The sequence below is a fragment of the Canis lupus genome, chromosome 8 (genome assembly GCF_048164855.1).
Source record: "Canis lupus baileyi chromosome 8, mCanLup2.hap1, whole genome shotgun sequence".
Taxonomy (NCBI): domain Eukaryota; kingdom Metazoa; phylum Chordata; class Mammalia; order Carnivora; family Canidae; genus Canis; species Canis lupus.
The window spans coordinates 4,952,471-4,975,158 of record NC_132845.1 but is presented as its reverse complement, the minus strand read 5'-3'; the positions used below and the strand labels follow the sequence as shown (position 1 = coordinate 4,975,158).

Sequence of the window (22,688 nt, the reverse complement as noted above, 5' to 3'; positions counted from 1 at the left end):
TCTACATGCATTTATGTGGTTGCAAATGGCAAGATTTTGTTCTTTCGATGGCTGAGTACTATTCCATTGTATGTGTATACTACATCTTCTTTATCCATTCACCTGTTGATGGACACTTGGGCTGCTTCCATATCTTGGCTATTGTAAATAAAGCTGCAATAAACATAGAGGTGCATATATCTTTTCAAATTAGTGTTTTCATTCTCTTTGGGTAAATATCCAGGAGTGGAATTACTGGATTATATGGTAATTCTATTTCTAATTATCTGAGGAAACTCCATTCTATTTTCCACAGTGGCCACACCGGTTGCATTCCCAGCAACAGTGCACAAGAGTTATTTTTTTCTCCACATTCTTGCCAATACCTGTTTTTCTTGTGTTGTTGATTTTAGCCATTCTGAAAGGTGTGAAGTGATAGCTCATTGTACTATTGATTTACATTTTCCTAATGGTAAATGATTATGAACATGTTTTCATGTGTCTGTTGGCCATTGGGATGTCTTCCTTCTAGAAATGTCTGTTCATTCCTTCTCCCATTTTTAATTGAATTATTTGTTTCTGGGGTGTTGAGTTTGATAAGTTCTTCATATCTTTTACATACTAACCCTTTATTGATTATGTTATTTGCAAATATCTTCTCCCATTCTGTTAGGCTGCCTTTTAGGTTTTTTCTTTTTTTGTTTTGTTTTGTTTTTTGTTTATGTTTGTTTGTTTCTGTCACTGTGCAGAAGCTTTTTATCTTGATGTAGTCTCAATAGTTTATTTTTGCTTTGGTTTCCCTTGCCTCAGTAGACAAATGTAGAAAAATATTGATAGGGCCAGTGTCAGATTCTTGTTTGATTGCTGTGGCTAGAATTTCCAGTATTATGTTGAATAAAAGTTGTGAGAGTAGATATCCTTTTCTTGTTCCTAATCTTAGGAGCAAAGCTTTCAGTTTCTCACCACTGAGTATGATGTTAGCTGTGGGATTTTCATTTATGGCCTTTATTATGTTGAGATGTATTTCCTCTATACCTACTTTGTTGAGTTTTTTAAATCATAAATAGATATGATACTTTATCAGATGCTTTTTCTACATCTATTGAAATGATCATATTGTTTTTTATCATGTATCTTATTTATCATGTCAATTGATTTGAGACTATGGAACCAGCCTTTCATCCCAGGAATTAATCCCACTTGGTAATGGTAAATGATTGTTTTAATGTATTGTTGGATTCAGTTTTGATAATATTTTGTTCAGGATCTTTGCATCTATGTTCATTAGAGATGTCGACCTGTACTTCTCTTTTTTACTGGTGTCTGTATCTGGTTTTGATATCAGGGTATTGTTGGCCTCACAGAATGAATTTGGAAAGTTTTCTCCCCCTTCTATTTTTTTGGAATGGTTTGAGAATAATAGGTATTAACTCTTTAAATGTTTGGTAGAATTCACTTGTGAGGCTGTCTGGCCCTGGGCTTGCATTTATTGGGAGTTTTTTTTTTTTATTATTGATTCAATTTCTCTACTGGCAATCAGTCTGATCAAATTTTCTTTTTCTTCCTGGTTCAGTGTTGAGGAGTTATAGGTTTCTAGAAATTTACCCATTTCTTTAGGTTGCCCAATTGATGGTATATACTTTTTCGTAATATTCTGTTATAGCCTTTTGTATTTCTATAGTTGTCAGTTACTTCTCCTCTTTCATTTGTGATTTTGTTTGAGTCCTCTCTCTCTTTCTCTCTCTCTCAATGAATGTGCCTAATATTTTGTGAATTTTATTGATTTTTTCAGAAGAGCATCTCCTGGTTTCATGATCACTTCTATTTGTTTGTTTGTTTTTCTCTATTTTTTTTTTTTTTAGTTTCGATTTCATTTCTTTGTATTCTAATCTTTATTATTTCCTTCCCCCCACTGATTTTATATTTTGTTTGTTCTTTCTCTAACTCCTTTAGGTATAATGATAGGTTGTTTATTTGAGATTTTTCTTCCTTCTTAAGGTAGGCCTGTATTGCTATAAACTTCCTTCTTAGGATTACTTTTGCTAGAGCTCAAAGATTTTGAACCATTGTGTTGTCTTTTCAATTGTCTATGTGTATTTTTTTTAATTTCCTCTTTGATTTCTTCATTGTCCCATTCATTGTTTAGTAGCATGTTATTTAACCTCTATGTATATGTGTTCTTTCTAGATTTTTTTTTTCTTTTTTGTTGATTTCTACTTTCATAATGTTGTGGTCAGAAAGGATGAATGGTATGACTTCAATTATTTTTGTATTTGTTTAAATTTGTTTTATGGCCTAATATGTGATATTCTGTAGAATATATTATCTGTCTTTGAAAAGAGTATGTTTTCAAAAAAAATGGAAAGAAAGAAAGAAAGAAAATAATGTGTTTTCTGCTGCCTTAAGCCAGAATGTTCTGAATATATCTGTTAAATGTATCTGGTTCAATGTGTCATTCAAAGTCACATTTTCCTTATTGATTTTCTGTTTGGAAGATCTATCAGCTGATGTAAGCAGGTCCTTTATTGTTATTGTAGTATTATTGATTATTTCCTTTATATTTGCTATTCACTGCTTTATGTATTTAGGTCCTCCCATGTTGAGTGCATAATTATTTGTAATTGTTATATCTTCTTGTTGGGTTGTTCCTTTTATGATTATATAGTGTCCTTCTTTGGATTGTTACTTTTATGATTATATAGTGTTCTTCTTTGTTTCTTATTAGAGTTTTTTTTTTAGATTTTTTTTTAATCTATTCATTTGAGAGAGAGACAAAGAGAGCACAAGCATGGGGAGAAGCAGAGGGAGAGGGATAAGCAGACTCCCCACTGAGCTGGGAGCCTGATGTGGAGCTTCATCCCAGAACCTGGAAGCATGACCTGAGCTGAAGGCAGACACTTAACCATCTGAGCCACCCAGATGCCCTGAGTCTTTCTTTTAAGTCTATGTTGTCTAAGTATTTCCACCCCAGCTTTCTTTTCACTTTCATTTGTGTAATGAATGCTTTTCCATCCCTTTATTTTCAATTTGCAAGTGTCTTGAGATTTGAAATAAATCTCTAGGAGGCAGCATGTAGATTGGTGTTACTTTATTTTTTTTTATTTTTTTATTTTTTTTATTGGTGTTACTTTAAAAAAAAAAAGATTTTATTTATGTATTCGTGAGGAACACACAGAGAGAGACAGACATAGGCAGAGGGAGAATCAGTATCCCTGCAGTGAGCCTGATGTGGGACTCGATCCCATGACCAAGACCAGGGCCTGAAACAAAGGCAGATGCTCAACAAATGAGTTACCCAGGTTCCCTGAGATGGGTGTTACTTTTTAATCTATTTTGACACTATGTGTCTTTTGATTGAAGTGTTTAACTCACTTACATTCAAAGTAACTATTAACAAGTAAGTACTTATTAACATTTTGTTTCCTGTTTTATGGTTGTTTCTATAGTTCTTCTCTTGCTCTCTTCTCTCATGGTTTGCTAGATTTTTATAGTGATGTACTTGGATACCTTTCTCTTTATTTTTTACATATGTTAATAGTTTTTGTGGTTACCATTAGGTTTGCATTTGACACCTTATCCATATAGCAGTCTGTACTAAGTTAATGGTCCATTAAGTTCGAACCTATTCTTCACTCATTCCCTCCAATATTTTAGATATATGACATCATACTTGGATCCTTTTATTTTGTGAATCTCCTGACTGACTTTTATAGATATACTTAATTTTACTGTTTTTGTGCTCCCAATTTTCCTACTCATATTCTTTTCTTTTGATTCAGCGAGTCCCTTTAACCTTTCTTTTTGGGTTGGTTTAGTGGTCATGGATTCCTTTAAATTTTGTCTGGGAAACTCTTTATGTCTCTTTCTATTCTGAATGATACCCTTGGTGGATTGAGTATTCTTAGTGGTTAACTTTCTTTTTTTTCTTTTAGCACTTTGAATATATAATGCCAGCCCCTTCTGGTCTGCAAGGTTTCTGCTGAAAAAAATCAGCTGATAGCCTTAGGGGTTTCTCTTGTATATAACTACTTTCTCTTCTCTTGCTGCTTTTAAAGTTCTCTCTTTATTGCTACTTTTTGCCATTTTAATTACTATTTGTCTTGGTGTGGGCCTCGTTGGGTTGATTTTGTTAGGGACCTTCTGATTTCTGGAATTGGACTTATGTTTCCTTCCTTAGATTTGAGAAGTTTTCAGCTATTAGTTCTTCAAGTATATTTTCTGTTCCTTTACCTCTCTCTTCTCCTTCTGGGATCCCTATAATGTGAATGTGATTACAACTGATGGTATTACTGGGTTCTCTAGGACAATTTTCATTTTTATTATATTTTCACTCTCCTGCTCAGCTCATTTGCTTTCTATTACTCTATCCTCCAAGTCACTGTTCTCTTATGCTTACTCTAGTCTACTATTTGTTCCATCTAGTGCATTTTTAATTTAAGTTATCAAGTTTTTCATCTATTTTGGTTCTTTTTTATGTTTTCTATCTCTTTTTTGAGGTCTCGCTGTAGTCTTCCACTCTTTTCTCAAGTCCAGTGAGTGTCTTCATGACTATTACTTTAAATTCTGTGTTAGGGGCAGCCTGGGTGGCTCAGCAGTTTAGTGCTGCCTTCAGCCCAGGGTGTGATCCTGGAGATCCAGGATCGAGTCTCACATTGGGCTCCCTGCATGGAGCCTGCTTCTCACTCTGCCTGTGTGTCTGCCTCTCTCTCTCTCTCTCTCTCTCTCTGTGTGTGTGTGTGTGTGTGTGTCTCATGAATAAATAAATAAAATATTGTTTAAAAAATTCTCTGTTAAGCATATTAATTATCTCTGTTTCATTTAGTTCTCTTGCTGGGGTTTTGTCCTGTTCTTTCATTTTGGACATATTCCTCTGTCTCCTTATTTTGTCTAACTCCTTGTGTCTATTTCTCTGTGTTGGAAAAGTCAACTATATTTCCTGTTCTTGAAAGTGGAAACCTTATGAAGTAGACATCCTGCAGTGCCCTGCAGTGCAATGTCCCTGTTTCCAAGAACCTGGTGTTTTAGGGGTGCCTCCTACATGTTGCATGCACCCTACTTTTGTGGTTGAATCACTTTAGCTTTCAGTCATCAGCAATGACTCTCTTTTCCACTTGTTCTGGACAGTGTTATTAGTAGAACAGTCTGGGGCCATCTTGGGCTTAAATGGAGTCAGATGTTTGCCAGAGATGCTGTAGCATAGAACTGCAGGGTGCTTTTGTTTCTTAGAAGCTTTTGTTGGTGGGTGGACCCTGCAGTCAGATCAGATATCTGCCCCCAGTCCACTTCTTGGGCCACAGTCTGACTGATGTTTGTGTGATTATCTTCTCATCTTCCAAGGGAAGAAATCAGTTTACTATGGTGCTGGTCTGTGTTGAGACTGCTTGTGTACTGTCAGGCTTATAGAACTGCTTTGAAGGGGTTCAGGCTAAGATTGTATTGGAAGGTGCAGGTCTACAGGAGAATCTGGGAGCAGGGTGTGTGATATTGCCATGTTTGCACAGGTCTGCTGTGGGAGGGGACCTGGAATGGAGACCTGGCTAGAGTGAGTATATCTTCAGGAGAATGCTGCAGTGTGGCATGTGGTTAGCAAGTTAGGTAGCAAATATTATTGCTGTGCTGGTTCCTGCAGGTATCTTTATGTATAAGCTGGGAGATGGGGAAAGAAATTAGCACTCACCAACTCTTCTGTTCTTGGAGAAGTCTGCCAAAGATCCTTGCCCCTCCAGGACAAGCTCTGAGATTAATAAACAAATTTCCCTCCAATATACCCCGAGTGTTTTTCAAACTGCTGCTTCTAGGCTGACCTCTACTGGGATGTTTGTTGTCCTGTCTCTTTAAGGGTGAGGACTCAGTTTCCTATTGCCCCATGTGCTTCCTCAGAGGATCCGCTAATTTTTAAAGTTCCAGGAATCAAGCCTCGCTGATTATAAGAACTCACAAAATAATGCCCCTCTGGTTTTCAAAGTCAAATGTTATGGGGATTTGTCTTCCCTGAGTGGGTTCCCTATGCCTGGTGTGCCTGGCATGAGAATCCCCTCCTTTTCTCTCTGCATTACGGCCTCTCTCCCTCTTCAGGTCCATTTAGCTCCCAACCATATTTCTGCCCTTCCTACCTTCTTCAGTATGGCCTCATCACTACATTTAGCTGTGTAGAGTATGTTCTGCCAATATTTGAGTCACTTTCTGGGTTATTTATGCTGATGTGGGTGATATCTAATTGTATCCATGGGATAAGGTGAGCTTAGGGCACTCCTACTCTACTGTCTTCTTCAGAAGTCCTGGTAAGCTGGGTTTTTTTGTTTTTTTTTGTTTTTGTTTTTAAGTGATAATCTATGTCTATCCAGTATGGTGTTGCACACTGATTGTGTTGTATTACCAATACTTCATAAATTAATGAGAAATAACTTGAAGACATTCTTTCTGCTCATGTTGTTTTGCTTTTCTTTTCTTTTTAATCATTTATATAGCCTGCATTTGAGTTGCCTGAAATAATTTTATATCCATGTTTTGTTCTTTTATTTAGCCTACTGAGAAAGACAAGCAGCTTTAACTCAGTTAATGTTAGAGAGGCTAGCATGTCCCATATTTGTTTTCCAGCTTCAGATTTTTTTTTTTTGCTGTAAAGAGAAAATGCTTTAATCTTTCATCCTGAGGCTGTGTCTGTATGACACAAGGCAACAATAGTAAATTTATTCTATTGAAGATTGGTTAATTTAGGAAGGATAATACCTGCCATGTAATTTTAAACACAAGTTGCTTCTTTCCACTCAATGGCAGTGGGCAGACCCTAAAGCTTTCATAAATACAGAAATAGGATAGAATAACATTCATTTATTCATATATTAATTAAAGAATAATTATTAGTAGCCTGCACTTTATCAGATACTCTATTTTGCTGAGATATTGATTAAAAATAAATATCTACTCTTTAGGAGGCCCCAAGGTCATTGGAAATAAAGGTAATGTTAGCTGGGGTTTGTTCAGAGCATATGTACAGAGCATAGTGCTGGGCGCTTTACATGCATCCTCTCATTTACTTCTACCAATATTCTAGAATTTGGACATAATTTATATTTTATAAATGATAAAAACAAATTTGTGAAAGTGAAATAAATTTTATAAGTACAAACCGTTTAACTTATTTATAAAACTTAGCTATAAAGGTGGCTGCCATCAATCTTCTCTGTACTTAACATGTAACTCCATGAGTGACAGATGGCATCTCTTCCTATAACTCCTTGAATCTGGTCTGGCTTTTACTCTTGTTCCAATTTCAAGTCTAGCTTCTAAGAGCCTCTAAGAGTTACACAAACACTGTGTAAGAAGTCCAGGCTAGTCTCCTAGAGACAGAGGTTGTAGGAAGGGTAAGTGGAACAAGACACAAGCATTGAAAGAGATCAGCTTGGAGTCCTGCTTAGTATAGCCTTAAATGATTTCAGTCTCTCCCACCTATTATCCAACTTGAATTTCAGGACACCCCAAATAAGAGCACTGCACTGAATCAGTCAATTCATAGACTCTGAAAAAGAAATAATTTTAAGTCACTACATTTTGGATTGCTGTGCTACTTCACAGTAGATAAATTGGGCACACAATTACCATCAAGTTCTCAAGTGTTCTAAACCAGAGGCCTTCAAAGTAATTACAATGTTGCACACCATCATTAAAGGTTTTGCATGTCTCCACTATTTATACCATTTTGTTATAAACAATATTTACATTCTATACTTTTAATGTATTCATTTATTTATCTTATTCACATTTTCTATTAAAATTTATTTTATTATTACTTTTTTAGAGAGAGAGACTGTGTGAGCAGGTGGATTAAGAGGCATAGGGAAGAGAGGGAGAAAGAGAGTCTTAAGTAGGCTCCATGTTCAGGAGAGAGCCCAACATGGGGCTTGATCTCACAACCTTGAAATCATGACCTGAGCTGAAATCAAGAGTCAGACACTTGACCAACTGAGCCACTCAGGTGCACCTCACATTTCCTATGATATTATTTACATTATAAATGTATAACTAACAAGAAAAAAATTAAAACTGAGTTAAAAATAATAAGTAGAAACAATTAACAATTTCTAATATTTCACCCTTCAACCTAAGTTTCCCCATCCTAAACACATTCTTAGATGTGTGGACCATGGTTTGGAGATCATAACTTGATTGTTACTTGATATGGATAGTTCAATACTGCTAAGTAATAATAAAACAAGATGATTTTAATGATGAAGACATAGTGTGTAATTATGATATAGAGTAAAAATTGCTTTCATGTGCCTGAGGCTTCAAAGAACTGCACCAAAAAGATATTATATAATAAGTTTTCCCAAAATTACAGTGGATGGCAATATTAAATGACAGCAGAAAACCCAGATAACAAAGGTGCCTGATTTATACAGTCATGTCTTAGAACATTGTGCTGTGAATCAGATCACTGATTCAAATTTGAAGGCAATTCAAACTCCTATGGAACCAAAATAATCAAATTAAGGAAGAAATTACTTCCTGATTAGTAATTTTAAGAGAAACCAGAGGCATAGCCAACAGTATATGATAAAAATAAGTATACAACATTCGTATTCTTCAATGACTGAAATATAATGTATCAAGTATCATAAAATAGATATAAATGTTTAGTTAAAATTGTATTTCAGATCGAGGCCTTCATTGTATTTTATGATGAATGTACAGAATATAAAATACTAGTATCAAACATTTGATTCCAAACTATTGGGCTGCCTATCATAAAGTTTAACTCAAGTTTCAAGTGATTCTAACATCACATAAAATTTAGAAGAGCTTTGGTTAGATTGATGACATTTTTCCATTAGGTGATTTTTTATTTTTTATTTTATATAGCAGTTTAAATCATCAAAACTTTCCCCATTAATCATTCATTTAGTTCTTCATTTGATAAATATAATCTAGTGTATTATATTTATTATATTAGATGAGCCAGGCATCTTCAAGTTACTTAGGGTAGGGGAATGATTTTTAAAAACCCCAAAACCAAAACCAACCAAACAAACAAACAAAACATGTTCTCATGTTGGTAATACTGTAGATGAGAGGAGAAAAACAAACATGTGGAACACAAATGCATCATTACATATAGTTTTTTTTCAATTTGTGAATTTCTTTGACATAAAGAAAATGCATTACAGAGTTAAGGGGTTGCCAGAACTGGGTGTGTAATACTGTGATCAGAGTTGTCTTCATTGAAGGAAATGAGCAAAAGCCACGATGATACGCAGGCAAAACTTTCCTGGTGCAAAGAGGAATCAGTCAGAGGCTCTTAGGAGCCTGGTGTGATTAAGGAAGAGCAAGGCCTGATGGCTGAAGGGTGGTGAGGAAAGAGATGAAGAATGTGCCAGAAGGACAAGAGAAAAAATGTGATAAAGATCTTGACTTTCACTTTGAGTTAAATGAGGAGTAATTGTAGGGTTTTGAGAAGAAAGTTATGGTTTATAAATATTACTCTGATTACTTTATTGACAAATTCTTAGGATTAAGGAGTGTACAAAGAGGACTGTAGCAGTTATCTTCCAAAATGCTATTTATGACCCAAATTAGATTGAACTTTGTCTCTCTATCTCTCTTCATGTCTCTGTATCTATCTCTGTCTCTCTAAAACAGAAGCATGCATACACTTCTATATTTAATTGAATTGTGAAAATATTTCAAAGACAGTAAAACATGGAGTGAAAGGATTCCCTGTCACTCACCTCAATTATCAACTGAGACAAATGTGTTTATCTATATCCCACCATCCTTCCACCTCCTCCAGAAATTCTTAGGTTATTTTGAACCAAAAATTTTATTTTAAAGGTATAACTAGTGATGAATTGCCTGTAAGGTAGCCTTGGGTGAACACTGGAGTTTGGGCCAGACCACCTAGAAAAATGGAATGGCCATCACCTAAGGTGAAGGAGAGCTATGAAAGGAGAAAGCTTAAGGGGAGATGTGCCACAAGAATTTTTTGATATATTGAAATATCCAATTAGCATCTAAGTATATCTATCCAGACGTTCCTGTTGCAGCATTTAAATATTAAAATCATCATTAGAAAGTCTAGCTGTGGATTTTTTGCAAATGGTGTTTATGAAACTATGCCACTTATTCCCTATGTTTTCTTCACTCTTTTCCATAATTCTTAATAAAAAAACACACTTATTTATTTACTCACTTACTTACTTAGAGGAAGAGAGCATAGTAGGGAGAGGGACCAAGGAGAGAGAAATAATTTCAAGCAGACTCCCCACCCCACCTCCAACTGCAGAGCTTGATGAGATGCTCCATCTCACAACCCTGAGATCATGACCTGAGTTGAAATCAAGAGTCCAACACTCAACTAACTGAGCCACCCAGATGCCCCTCTTTTCCTTAAATCTAAAGGAAAAAGGAACACAGGAATGCTCATGTTTCCTAGTATAAAAAATTAGTCAATTAGTACCTCTATGCTTATTGATAAGGGACTGATTATTTATGGAATGTTTGGATTTAAAACAGTACATGGAGAGTCACCTCTTTTTACCTTCTTCTGTCTGCTTCTGAGAAGCAATAGGAAGTTCTGCTGCAGGGACTCCTAATAGGATCACCAAGGAAAATATTGATGATTTATAGAAATAGAAAAACAAAAATGAGGGGCTATTTTAATTACCTTTATGATTTCCTAATGTCTGATAATAAATGTAGCAATCTTATAATGAATTATAAAATGCCAAAGAAAGACTTACAGATTTGACCCTGGTTGAATAGAAACTCTAAACTGAGGCCACATGTTTATTATTTTATTGGGAATAAATTGATTTAATAGACTGTTACTAACATGGGCTCTGGAATCAGTGATACCTGTATCTAAATTTCAGCCCTGCCACTTTCGAGTAGTATGATCTTGAATAAGTTATTTTAGTTTTCAAATTTCTCTTACTTCTAAAATGGGAAGATAAATATTTACGTTTTAGGCTGGTTGTGAGGGTTGAGTACGTTATGAATACTAATATGAATCACAAAGTACCTTTCACAGAGTAATTGCTCAATATAAGTTAGCTGTTATTACAACATCCGTAAAAACAGACTTCTGATAACTCCACTAGTTCCTCATCATTCTGAACTGCAGAGATGGTAACTTTTACTGGAAGAGATAATGAAGTACCAGATGTCTTTGTTCAAATACATATAACCTAATAACATTAGACAGCACAGACATTAAATCACAAACCAAGGAGACTCAAATGAGGATCATTCTCTTTGTGCATGCATAAGCATTTCTTTCACCTTTCCATAGCCTAAGAACGAGAGACAACTTTAGAGATTTCTGGGAAAAAATGGCAAGAATTAGGCCCAATCACACACTGATCACAAACTTCTAAGAAACACATTATAGGGAATGGTCTCTCTTGCTCAGGGGATGGATTAAATGAGCTAGTAACTGTATCGTCCTTTATTTCCATAACTTCTCTGAATACAAATGAAGTGTTCTGGTGGCATTTCCATAATGGGTAACTGCAGCAGTCTGATCATGAACTAAACGTTTTTTTAATCACTACAATTCATAAATTCCATCACTGTATAATATGTGTGTCTGTGTGTGTGTGTTTTTGAGACAGCTTTTGTCTAATTTTACTTTAAAACTGTCCTGAAACCCTAAAAGTGAGTTTGTTCCATTTTCTCTTTGTGGATACCATAGAATAGGTAAGTATATGTGTATTTTTTTTTTAATGGAGAATGCCTTGTGATTTTAAATTTCACATGTAGAAAACTAATTTTGTGTCAAAAAATACTGCCATCAGGTAGAAGTCATAAATATATCCTTAGTGAAGTATAGACCATGCATTCTAAATTCTTGATATACCTCAACTCTAAATATTCTGTGGGTATTTTATGTATATATTTTGATTTGTTCTCTATAGTACTTCATTAAAGAGTTTAATGATTTGCACTCAGAAGTACTATAGCCAAGAGGCAACCAAATATAACACAAAGAATTGGTCTGAAGTTCACACTGAAGGCCACACAAAGTCTCTTGCTTCAGGGAAATAAATATAGATATATGTATATATAGCTATTAAATTTAATCAAAGAGAAAAGTAAATAAATTTTATTTCATTAAATTCTGTAACTCAAGAGGAAAATACTGGAAAACCAAGCTACCATGTTAAGCATTTGCATTTCGGGCACAATGTTCTATTTGCCCTATGAACTACAGTATCCCTTCTTATTAGCATTTGTCTTTTCACTGCATTGATAGCCAAGATGAAGTCTCATGAGCTAAGGCTGGGACAATCTGAAGTTCCTGTACAGGAATATGGGTCTGAGTGACATGGGAATGAAGGAGTGGTTGGGATTCACTTACAGTCATGCAGCACGGTGGCACGCTGATGCTCCATGTGCTCCAGCAGTAACAGTGGTGGTGACATTGGAACCTTGGGTGTGTTGTTCCTGCTGTCTCACCTCCAGAAAATGAATTAGAATAAAAGTAAACAAGCACAATAAATTTACGTAAGAATAAATGCTATAAGCACATCATTAAGTAATGGGAATGTGATTTTTTTTTTTTTTAGTTTTTAAATTTTTAAAAAAGATTTATTTATTTGAGAGACAGAAAGACAGAGAGAGATAGAGAGAGAGAGAGTGAATGCAGGCAGGGGGACAAGCAGAGGGAGAGGGAGAGAGAAAATCTCAAGTAGACTCCCTGCTGATCATGGAGCCTGACATTGCGCTGATCTCAGGACCCTGAGATCATCACCTGAGCTAAAACCAGGAGTCAGATGCATAACTGACTAAGCTACTCAGATGCCCTAAAGTGGGAATGTGATTTAAATAGGATGGTCAAAGAATGATTCTCTGAGAAGAGGTCCTTTGAGATGAGAGCTGAATGACAAGATGATGCAAGCCATGAGAATAATTTGTGGTCAGATGGATCAAATGAAGGATATGACAAGTGTAAGGAAGAGTGAGACGGAATGGCGTGAGAGAAAGTTTATTTGTCACGTAGCATTAGGACAATTATTGTATTAATAACTATCATCAGAATTGCTCCCAAAGAAGGGAAAATTTTCTTGCCCTGGTAAAATACCCATCCCTAGTTAAGGTGAGGAGTTGAGAGCACATTTCAGAGGAAGGCAAAAAAAGAAACAGCCAAGCATCTCCTCACCTAAGAAATAAACATGAATTTGAAGGAAAAGTGCAGAAGAGCAGAGAGTCGGAGGTGAGAGCCAAGAGTCACTTTAGATTGTTAGAGTCCAAGACGATGGAAATAAATCCAAGGTCTTCTTGAAAATTTGAGAGGGGCACCTGGGAGGCTCAGTGGTTGAGCGTCTGCCTTCAGCTCAAGTCATGATCCCGGATCAAGTCCCACATCAGGCTCCCTGCATGGGGACTCCTTCTGCCTGTGTCTCTGTCTCTCTCTCTGTGTCTCTCATGAATAAATAAATAAAATCTTTTTTAATAAAAGAAAATTTGAGATATTTAATCTTTAATTTTCAACTTTTCATTCATTTGCCTCCATGGAACCATTACCTCTTACCTTCCGCTGAAGTTCTGTTACATAGAACTGCTTGTGTTGAATGCTATTTAATGGGGTGTGCTAATGGACATAAGGAAAACAGCTGTTGGATACAAAACAGAGACTAAGAATTTCACAGAAGCCAGGAATAGAAGTGACATAAAGTAAAGAAATTTGGAACATTCACAGAAATCTTAGTTCCCGACAACCTTGCAGAGTGAAAAAATTCTCTGTTACTGCACTATCTTCTTAATCCCCACAAAATACTTTTTTATATAGTAAAAATAATGTGAATTAAAATTTGTAAAAGCAGACCTTCCCTACACATCCACTGATGATGATTGCTATTATCATAGTTCGCATGGGGCAATATGAAAAGGAAACTGTTCTAAATCAAATTGAAGATCAGAAAAATGAACTTATAGTAATAATCTTGGAGACACACTAAAGCCCCATGAAATTACATGAGGTTCAAAATTACTGAGAACTCTTTGTTTACATATCTTTGCATTCAAATGACTGTTAAAGATAAAATCAACTCTATGGTTCAAGAAAATAATACCGTTGCAGTGCATTGTCCTCCGGATAAACAACAAAACTACAGGGTCCAGACTTGACTGGTGTGGTTTTTTTTGTTGTTTTTGTTTTTTTTTTAAATGGACATTTGGTTCCTAGTTTTTAAATCAATTTGCCTGCTCTTAGATGGAGGGAGCAGATAAAAAACAAAGCTGTCAACTCCTCACTATTTTGAAGGTGACATCTGCAAATGCAGGTTTCAATTCTTCCATTGTCGAAGTCACTTTAATCATTCATATTTGCAGCTGTCTGAAAGAACGCTTCACTCGCATCTTTTTCCTTGGGGCAGAGAGATGGAACTGGCTATTCATTTAGTCCACTTACAAAAAACCCAACCCATGTATTCTGAGACACTGAGCCTATCTTTTTGGAGTTGCAGCTGCTTTCTAGCACCAGTCTTTTTATCCTTCAGAGGAGGAAAATGAAATGGCTCTATTTATTGCTTAGAAAAATATGTATCTTCTTGAATTTGCTGCAATTAGTTTGCTAAAACTGAACACATTGAACTTGCAGTGCTCCAGGGTTAAGAAATAATAAGGCATGTGCTTGATTACTGGAAAGGCTTGTTCTTGTCCATATCTCATAATTTTTAAATTTATTCAAGAGCCATCACTGATATTTTCATCAGTTTCCATCTCCCTTTGGTATTCTGGGCACTATAGGGTCAGCACAGTGGTCTTGCAAGAATTTACTGTGCTCCCCAGGAGCTGGTTGTATTGTCCGGATTTCTGCTTTTATTATGAGAAATGTTGTGGATACAACTAGCTAATAAATGTAATGGTAATTTCCAAATATATAAAACACAAAAATATCACATAGATATTGTAGATGGGTTTTTGACTTAATAGAGGGAATAGATGTAGAACTGATTATAGAGTTATCATGAGGTCCGAGGTGTTAGATAAAGCATAATCCTATCTGCATATAGGGAAGCCAGTAGACTGTATTTCAGATCATGGCCTTCCAAAACTTTATGTGAAGAGTATTATATTTTATCTCATGTGTCCTTAAAATCCTTAGGACAGAAGATCAAAAGTATACAAATAGGAATAGCATAAAAAGGGTTTAAAGCAATCTTATTGGGTGTGGGTAGCTAATGAGAGCACCATAGATTCCTGAAAAGTGATGGCTTATAATTTACTAGACAACTATGAATATTTCATACTCATTTGCGCATTCATATAAAATGTTTACTCCTGGCAGCACATCTAAGAAGACAGCAGCTATTACCAAAGGAGCAGTCATTATTAGAAAAAACACCATACCACAATGTCATCCAGAACCTGAAATAGTTTGTTATTTTTCAGAAGCAACATTACAGGTGGCTGGCTTACTCTTAACTCAGATGTTAAAAGGTTAAGATATTAAAAATGGCTATTTATTTTTTTGAGTAATTATTAAATGCCACTCTAAGCGGTTTATTGAACAGTCTGAATTCAATGAAGATATCAATGTGAAATGGTTTTATTTTTCACCCATTATTGCTTCCAGCCATCCTGTCCCAAACCTGCCTTCCCAGGCCATTAATGATACCTCAGGCAGATCTCGTTGCCTTCAGTCTTTTTCAGTTCTGTCTACTTTTCTCTGGTTGGAAACATCAATCTTCTATCCAAATTGGTGGTTACCTTATCCTATTTTCTACCCTTGCCCAGGCTTCAGCTAGAAGGACTTGATTTAGTAAACTAGTTAGGAAGGCCTTGGTGAAAAGTTTCAGGGCTTTGAGCAAGGGTGAACTTACTGTGCAAGACACTTGAGACTATGTGGAGCCTTGTAGACTGTTGAACCTTAGTAATTAGGAGGAACTTCTTCACCTCTCTTCAGTTGTAATGGGAAGTGAGCTGTGACTTTCTTTCTCTCCTCCCTCTATATTCTTCTACTTGCTTTGGGGTTTGCTTAATTGGAACTTTGGGGTTTTTTATACTCATTTGATTCCATTGCTTCTCTGACTAACATCCCCTAGCGCTCTCAATGGCAAGCATCCAAATCCTGGGGGGTGCATCTAGGAGCTCTTTCAGAATGAATTTCAAAGGTCTCTTCACTGGACAGGTCTCTTAGTGTGTCAACACAATCTCAGACCTCCTACCCTGTGCAACCTACCTGAGATCCTTGAGGGTCTTCGTTTGCAGGGGTGGGTTTATTGACAAAATGGCTCAAGTCTGACAACTTTGCATGGTGTCTACTTGGCTTGTGTGAAACTCCTGTATCCATGTCACGTCAAATTGTGGGAGTGCAGGCTGCTCCACTGAAGGCTCCTTCTGACTACCTCCAAATTGCCTCCAATTCTCCAATCTTGCCACTGTGCTGCTAACAAATCTCTATAAGGTACTCTTATATTGGAGCTCCCATTACTTGCCATGATTCTCCCCACTAGTGAAAACAGATGGCTCTGAAAATTTCCCCTGATAGGCTAGGGATTAGTCAGGACCTGGGATGATAGTTGGGATAACCTAGCCTCACTAGGCTTAAAACAGTTTTCTCCCAAGTTTTGAATCCAAATAGCCATTTCGAGAACAGCAGAAAAACTGCCATATCACTTGGATCAAGGGTTTCAAAAATTATTTTCTATTATTTCTGTAGTTAAGAAAAGTAGACAAAATAAGTATGAACCTATATGGTTTCATGTAGACATAGTGCAAAGTGTCAATCACATGGATACTGTGTCAGAAACTTCTGTGGCAAGAATTCCTTCACATTCACAAACTGGTCTTCCTATACTCTAAACCTAAGATATATCCACTCTCACAGGAGCTTCCTAAAAGTGAGATTACAGGAGGGCACAGACCTTCTGATAACACATGGGTTACAGAAGAGAGATGATAGGAAGACCCAAAAAGCCAAGTACAGACAAACGACAAAGGATTTACTCTGGTGGACATCGAAGTTAAACATGAGGAGATTCATAAGTAATAAAATTCATGACTGATAGGTTGCAAAAAAAATCCACCTCAGAGAAAAAGCAGCACAGTATCTTTATTTCTATTACTCTTTCTTCATTTACCAAATGTTTGAGCCCTTGCTTTGTATCACACACTGAGACACTGAGACACAATGTTTGGTTTGGAATCTACCTTTTCCGACCTCACAGAACAATCATAAATCATATGAGTTGTAGTGTAAGGTTTTCAGTGCTGTGATAAACAAATGTTTCAGTGAGTTTTACATTACAAAAACTGCTGGAAAACCTAAAGGACTTGAAGGTAGAGGCAGAAATATGGAGGCATTTGTGACACTGAGCAAGGGAGTAATATGACCATGTTTATGTTCTGTTATTTATAAGTTGAAATATGGAGGATAGACATGATGAGGTTTGAGGTTGGAAGAGGAAAAAACGATTGGAAGATTATCACAAAGATTTGTTTCTTAAATACTTCTGATACTCCAAGGTAGTAAGTATCTTACTAACGTCTGATTTTGGAGATATCTAGCTTAAGGTTTCTAACCTTAAAGAACCTATATCCTATAGTAGAAAATAAGACATGTGTATGTGCACATGCACATGCCTGCAAGGGCATGTGTAGAAGGAATGGGCGTCAAACGAAATGACTGGCAATTTCTGGCTAGTTAACTGCGTGCCCTGTAAGTTCTTGGTGTCATAGTGAGCTATAGGGGACAGTAGCTATGGAGTACTCATTTTCCCATTTTCATTTACTCACCAATGAATACCATTTTCTCATCTGTTCTATGACAGAGGTAGTATACGATAATACAATAGAGTAAATTATCACTAAAAAATCCAATACAGTGTCCAAAATAAATTAATATAAATTAAAATGGCCTAATTTAGGGCTTAAATATTGCTTCACTCTATTGCTCTGAGCAAGCAACCACTTAACCTCAACCTTGGTTTCCTCAAACTGGGAGTTAACAAGTATTTACCTACCTCATAAGAGTGTGAGGATTAATTAGTTAATGTTTATAAAATGCTTTAAAGAGGAAAGGAGCTGAATAAGTAGTGCTATTAATAGGACAGCCACTTAATTTGATTTTAGTGTTTGAGAACAATGCAAGTCTAATTCAGCAGTTGCCACACAGCTGTGGTTGCTATCCCTTTAGAAGGAATTTATAATACATCCTTGGTTTTTGAAAGAATACTGCCTTATACAGCAACTAGGATCATAGTAAAATAATATGTCAAGTATTTTTTTTCAGAATAGTTGCTAAATATTAGCACTGCTGCTAACATGGACCTAGGGTAAGGTAAGTTAAGCCCAGAGAGCCTTCATCAGACAAAATTCACATGGAGAGCAGGGTGCAGAGCTTCTACATAAAATGATAGCCAGCATTTATTCATCTCATTTAATCCTGACAAAGACCCAATGAGGTAAGTACTCTATTTGCTCCATTCTGCATGTGGGATATCAAAGTTCAGAAAAGTTAAGGAACTTGACCCAAAATTCATAGCTATTGATTAATCAAGATAGTATTTATTTATTTATTTATTTATTTATTTATTTATTTATTTATTTAAAGATTTTATTTATTTATTCATGAGAGACACACACAGAGAGAGGCAGAGACACAGGCAGAGGGAGAAGCAGGCTCCTGCTAGGAGCCTGATGCAGGACTCAATCCCAGATCCTGGGATCACGCCCTGGGCAGAAGGCAGATACCCAACCGCTGAGCCACCCAGGTGTCCCTCGAGATAGAATTTAATCAAAATCCGACATCTGTGTGGTTAAGTATTGAGATTTATTGCCTCCTAAGAATGAACACGGAAATATAAAGAACTGTTGTCATGTTCCTGAATCCCCCATAACAGAAATCCTATGGTTCCCACCTTTGGTGTCCCTTCATGTCCACATTTACTAGGCAAGTCCTTATATGTATGACTCTTCTTTCCATCTTTAAACATGGACCTCATCTCTGTCTCTTAAGGTAACTATAAGTAAGTTAAAGAGATTCAGATACATTGATGATGTTGGAATTAACCTACCAGTCAGGATCATAGGAATGACTCCATACAATATAGCCAGACTTTTTAGCATTTCTCTTACTTGCTGCCAGTCTACCTCTTATGCTCCATCTTGGGTTAGCGTACAGATTTCAGAACTCAATTTTCACTAACTCAAGACCTTTTCAATCTTCCTAAGCTATTTAATTCAATGTTCACATTCTAGGGTAGTCCTTCACTCATTGTTTAGCACCTCTACTTCATCTAAAGTTTTGACTTCCTAATTTTCCAACCCTATAGTTTTTGGTGTATTAAAGGTAACCAATACATGTATTTTTTAAAAATATTTTATTTATTTATTCATAAGAGACACACACAGAGCGAGAAAGAGGCAGAGACACAGGCAGAGGGAGAAGCAGGCTCCATGCAGGGAGCCTGATGTGGGACTTGATCCCAGAACTCCAGGATCATGCCCTGGGCCAAAGGCAGGCACTAAACCACTAAGCCACCCAGGTGTCCCTAACCAATACATATTTTAAGAACTGAACAGAATCTGTCTAGGAAACTTGACAACAATTCACAAGTGCTATCCTGGATGAGTCACTTTCATGGACTCCTCTAAGAGCTGCAAAGTCTCTTTCCCTTGATCATGCAAAGGGACTTTTCCAGAAGTACCCAAGAATCCTTACTAATCCATGTTTAGGTGATCAGTTATGGTCACTGTTTTAGGTGAAAGTAATTCATGTAATTTAAAGATTTTATTTATTTATTCATGAGAGACACAGAGAGACAGAGACATAGGTAGAGGGAGAAGCAGGCTCCCTGCAGGGAGCCCAGTGTCGGTCTCAATCCCAGGACCCCGGGGTCATGACCTGAGCCAAACGCAGATGCTCAGGTAGCCACTGAGCTACCCACGTGCCCCTCATATAATTTATAACAGATTAGTAGTTGTGACCCTGATGAAGGAATTTTAGAAACCTCCATCTTTGGGACCCATGGGATTGACATATGGCCATGGCCAACTGCAGAAACCAAAAGATTACAACCTGAATACATATATCAGTTTTTTTAATTATAAACTGAAGTGATTTATTAGAAATATGCAGAGGATATCCACATAACATACATCATTAAACTAGATTATATTTACTACCTTCAACTTTTAAAATTCTGTTTCTCATGATTTCCTATGGTTATAGGAATTTTAAGACCATACACATTCTTGGATTACTTCATGGCCTAGGGTTATTGCCTTATATGTCATGCCATCATTTAGATTTGCTGCAAAACATTGATGTTAAAGTAAAATTGATGTTTTAGTTATTTATTCCTCATTAACAACTTGTAATGTACAGATGTAAGCTGATAGGTGAGACCTCTGATCTAGAACACTTTCATATTTTATAGTTGAGGAAACCAATGGCCACAGAATTTAAAACATTCATTTAGAGTTTTACAGTTAGGACAATAGTGAATCACAATTAGCAACACAGTCGCTTGCCCTCCTAACCACACATTCCTTTTCCTCTCTGCATTTATTTATTTATTTATTTATTTATTTATTTATTTATTTATTTATTTATTTATTTTTTACACCACCATTCTCTTCATAAAACAGCTCACATGATTTACATGCAAGTTTGCCAAGTAACACTACAGGCTGCTAGAACTGAGAGGAAACCTAAGGGTGCGTTAACTTGAAGATAAGAAAATTGAGAATGGAATTTACACAAAAATACAAAGCCGTTGCTACGATATGCCAGCTTCAGCCCCAGTCGGTCTAGTGATCTTTCTCTACACCATCAAAGTAGTATTCCAGAGGAGCAAACTCGATGTTGAAATAAAATATTTTATTTGTAGTCTAATATATGATTGGTGTCTCACTTTGCCATAAAACAGTGTGTTTTAATGAACTGTTGATCATGCCGCCTCAATTGGCCATGCGATGACCAGACAATTATAAAATGGGAAACCAGAAAGTATCTCGGAGTAGAACACGCTACACCGTTGCACATTCTACATAGAGAAACCCAAGGAATAAGGTAACATCCAACAAATATAGCCCAGAGGGCTTACCACTGAAATCTACCTTTCTTCATTCTCACTGCTAGATATTTCTGGTAAGGTGAGGAGTACAATCTCATCTTTAAATTATACATATTTCATCAAAGGGCTAATAATCACAAACATGCCTTAACAATAAATTATGCATGCATTTTAGAGGAAAAATACATATGCTTCCCCCACCCCACCCTGCTCATTTCCATAGAGATGTAGTCATTAAAACTTCCAGCACCAAACATGATGGTTGATATTGCAATTTTTTTTTATTTTGTAATACTTTTTGCAGCTGGAAAATGAATCTTTTGCATGTTCTATATGCAGACCTTCTCTTTTACATGCCAATATAAATTATTCTATTTTATTACCCTGCATTATGGGGACATTTGTCTTGTAGACTGTTGTTTCCCATGTCCATTTTAATGTAGGTCTGTCAATGAACTGGGAATCAACTGTTCCTGCCTATCAGCTCACTGTCAACGAGAAAATGCCAGGGGAGATGCAAAAGCACTGACGGCAGAATTTTGGCTAGGGTCACTTAGCTTTGTGTGCTACAAGCAGCTTACCGCAAACCCTATAATTTCCTTTGTGAATATTTTCACTTAGAGCATTTCACCTTCAAATTTGCTTCTCCTTTTCTGAAGCTTTACATGTAAGCACCTTTCTTCCTTCTTTTGTTTTGTAGAAGTCACCCTATGAATGATGAAATGACCAATAACGGCTTCCCTGATGACTCTCTTAGTCCTGCTGTGAGCATTTCTCTATTGCTCCCTCCTTCTGACCCTGTTATACTCTTCTTTTAAAAGTAGTTGTCATTTCTATGCTTAAATCATACCTGGGGTAATATTTACATTACAACATTTACATGGGTTGGAATAATGTAGCTGCAGGTGGCTGTCAATTCAGGAAGATTATCAGAATGGTGGCTTGAACTGCAGATTATATCATCATTATGATTCATTGGTTGCTTATATAAAGGTGGCAAAACATACACTGGAAAGCTGAAAGATGGCTCTCCTATATATAATTTATATCAAATTTATATCAAACAAGAGGGTAAGGTGCTAACTATTTGATGTGTGTGTTTTAATTTTTCCCGGCTTCTGTTGGAGGCCATCCCTGGAAAGTTGGTTGTCTTTAGGTGTAGGAAAAGGAAAGGAAAAGATGATACTCTCTGTTATTGGTACTAGACTCTGCATCAAGAATCAGGAATCAGGGGGAAGAGAGAGAGAGAATGAGAGAGAGAGAGAAACCATAAAACAGACTGAGAGTTGTTGAAAGGGCCTGGGGGGCGGGGGGCTAAATGGGTGATGGGGATTAAGGACATGAGCCCTGGGTGTTATATGTAAGTGATGAATCACTAAATTATACACCTGAAACTAATAATTATACTATATTTTAAATAACTGAAATTTAAATAAAAACTTGAAGCTTAAAGAAAAGAATCAGGAATCAGGAAGTTTAAATTATGTAATAGTTCAACAACGGATGAACGTTTCCAGTGGCCGGTGTTGCCAAATAATGAGAAGAAAAAATAAAATGCCAAGTACAGGACAGAAGAAAAAAAGTTACGTCAAGATGGGTGCTCTGTGTCATTGTCTCGATTTTAAGGCAGATTAAGCCAAAATAAATCCAAAATGGAAGCATTTTCAAATAAAAATCCCTGCCTCA

The 22,688-nt window shown here is 36.4% G+C and overlaps 1 long non-coding RNA gene across 2 annotated transcripts in view; it reads left to right on the top strand.

Annotated features, from left to right (window-relative positions):
* LOC140637516 (uncharacterized) overlaps window positions 1-20,774 on the top strand; it is a 134,890-nt gene extending 114,116 nt beyond the window's left edge. For both annotated transcript variants that reach the window (XR_012034610.1, XR_012034609.1), the window contains exons 3-4: window positions 18,215-18,386; window positions 20,575-20,774. This is a non-coding gene — a long non-coding RNA (uncharacterized lncRNA). The remainder of the gene's footprint in view (window positions 1-18,214; window positions 18,387-20,574) is intronic.
* The last annotated feature ends 1,914 nt before the right edge of the window (window positions 20,775-22,688 follow it).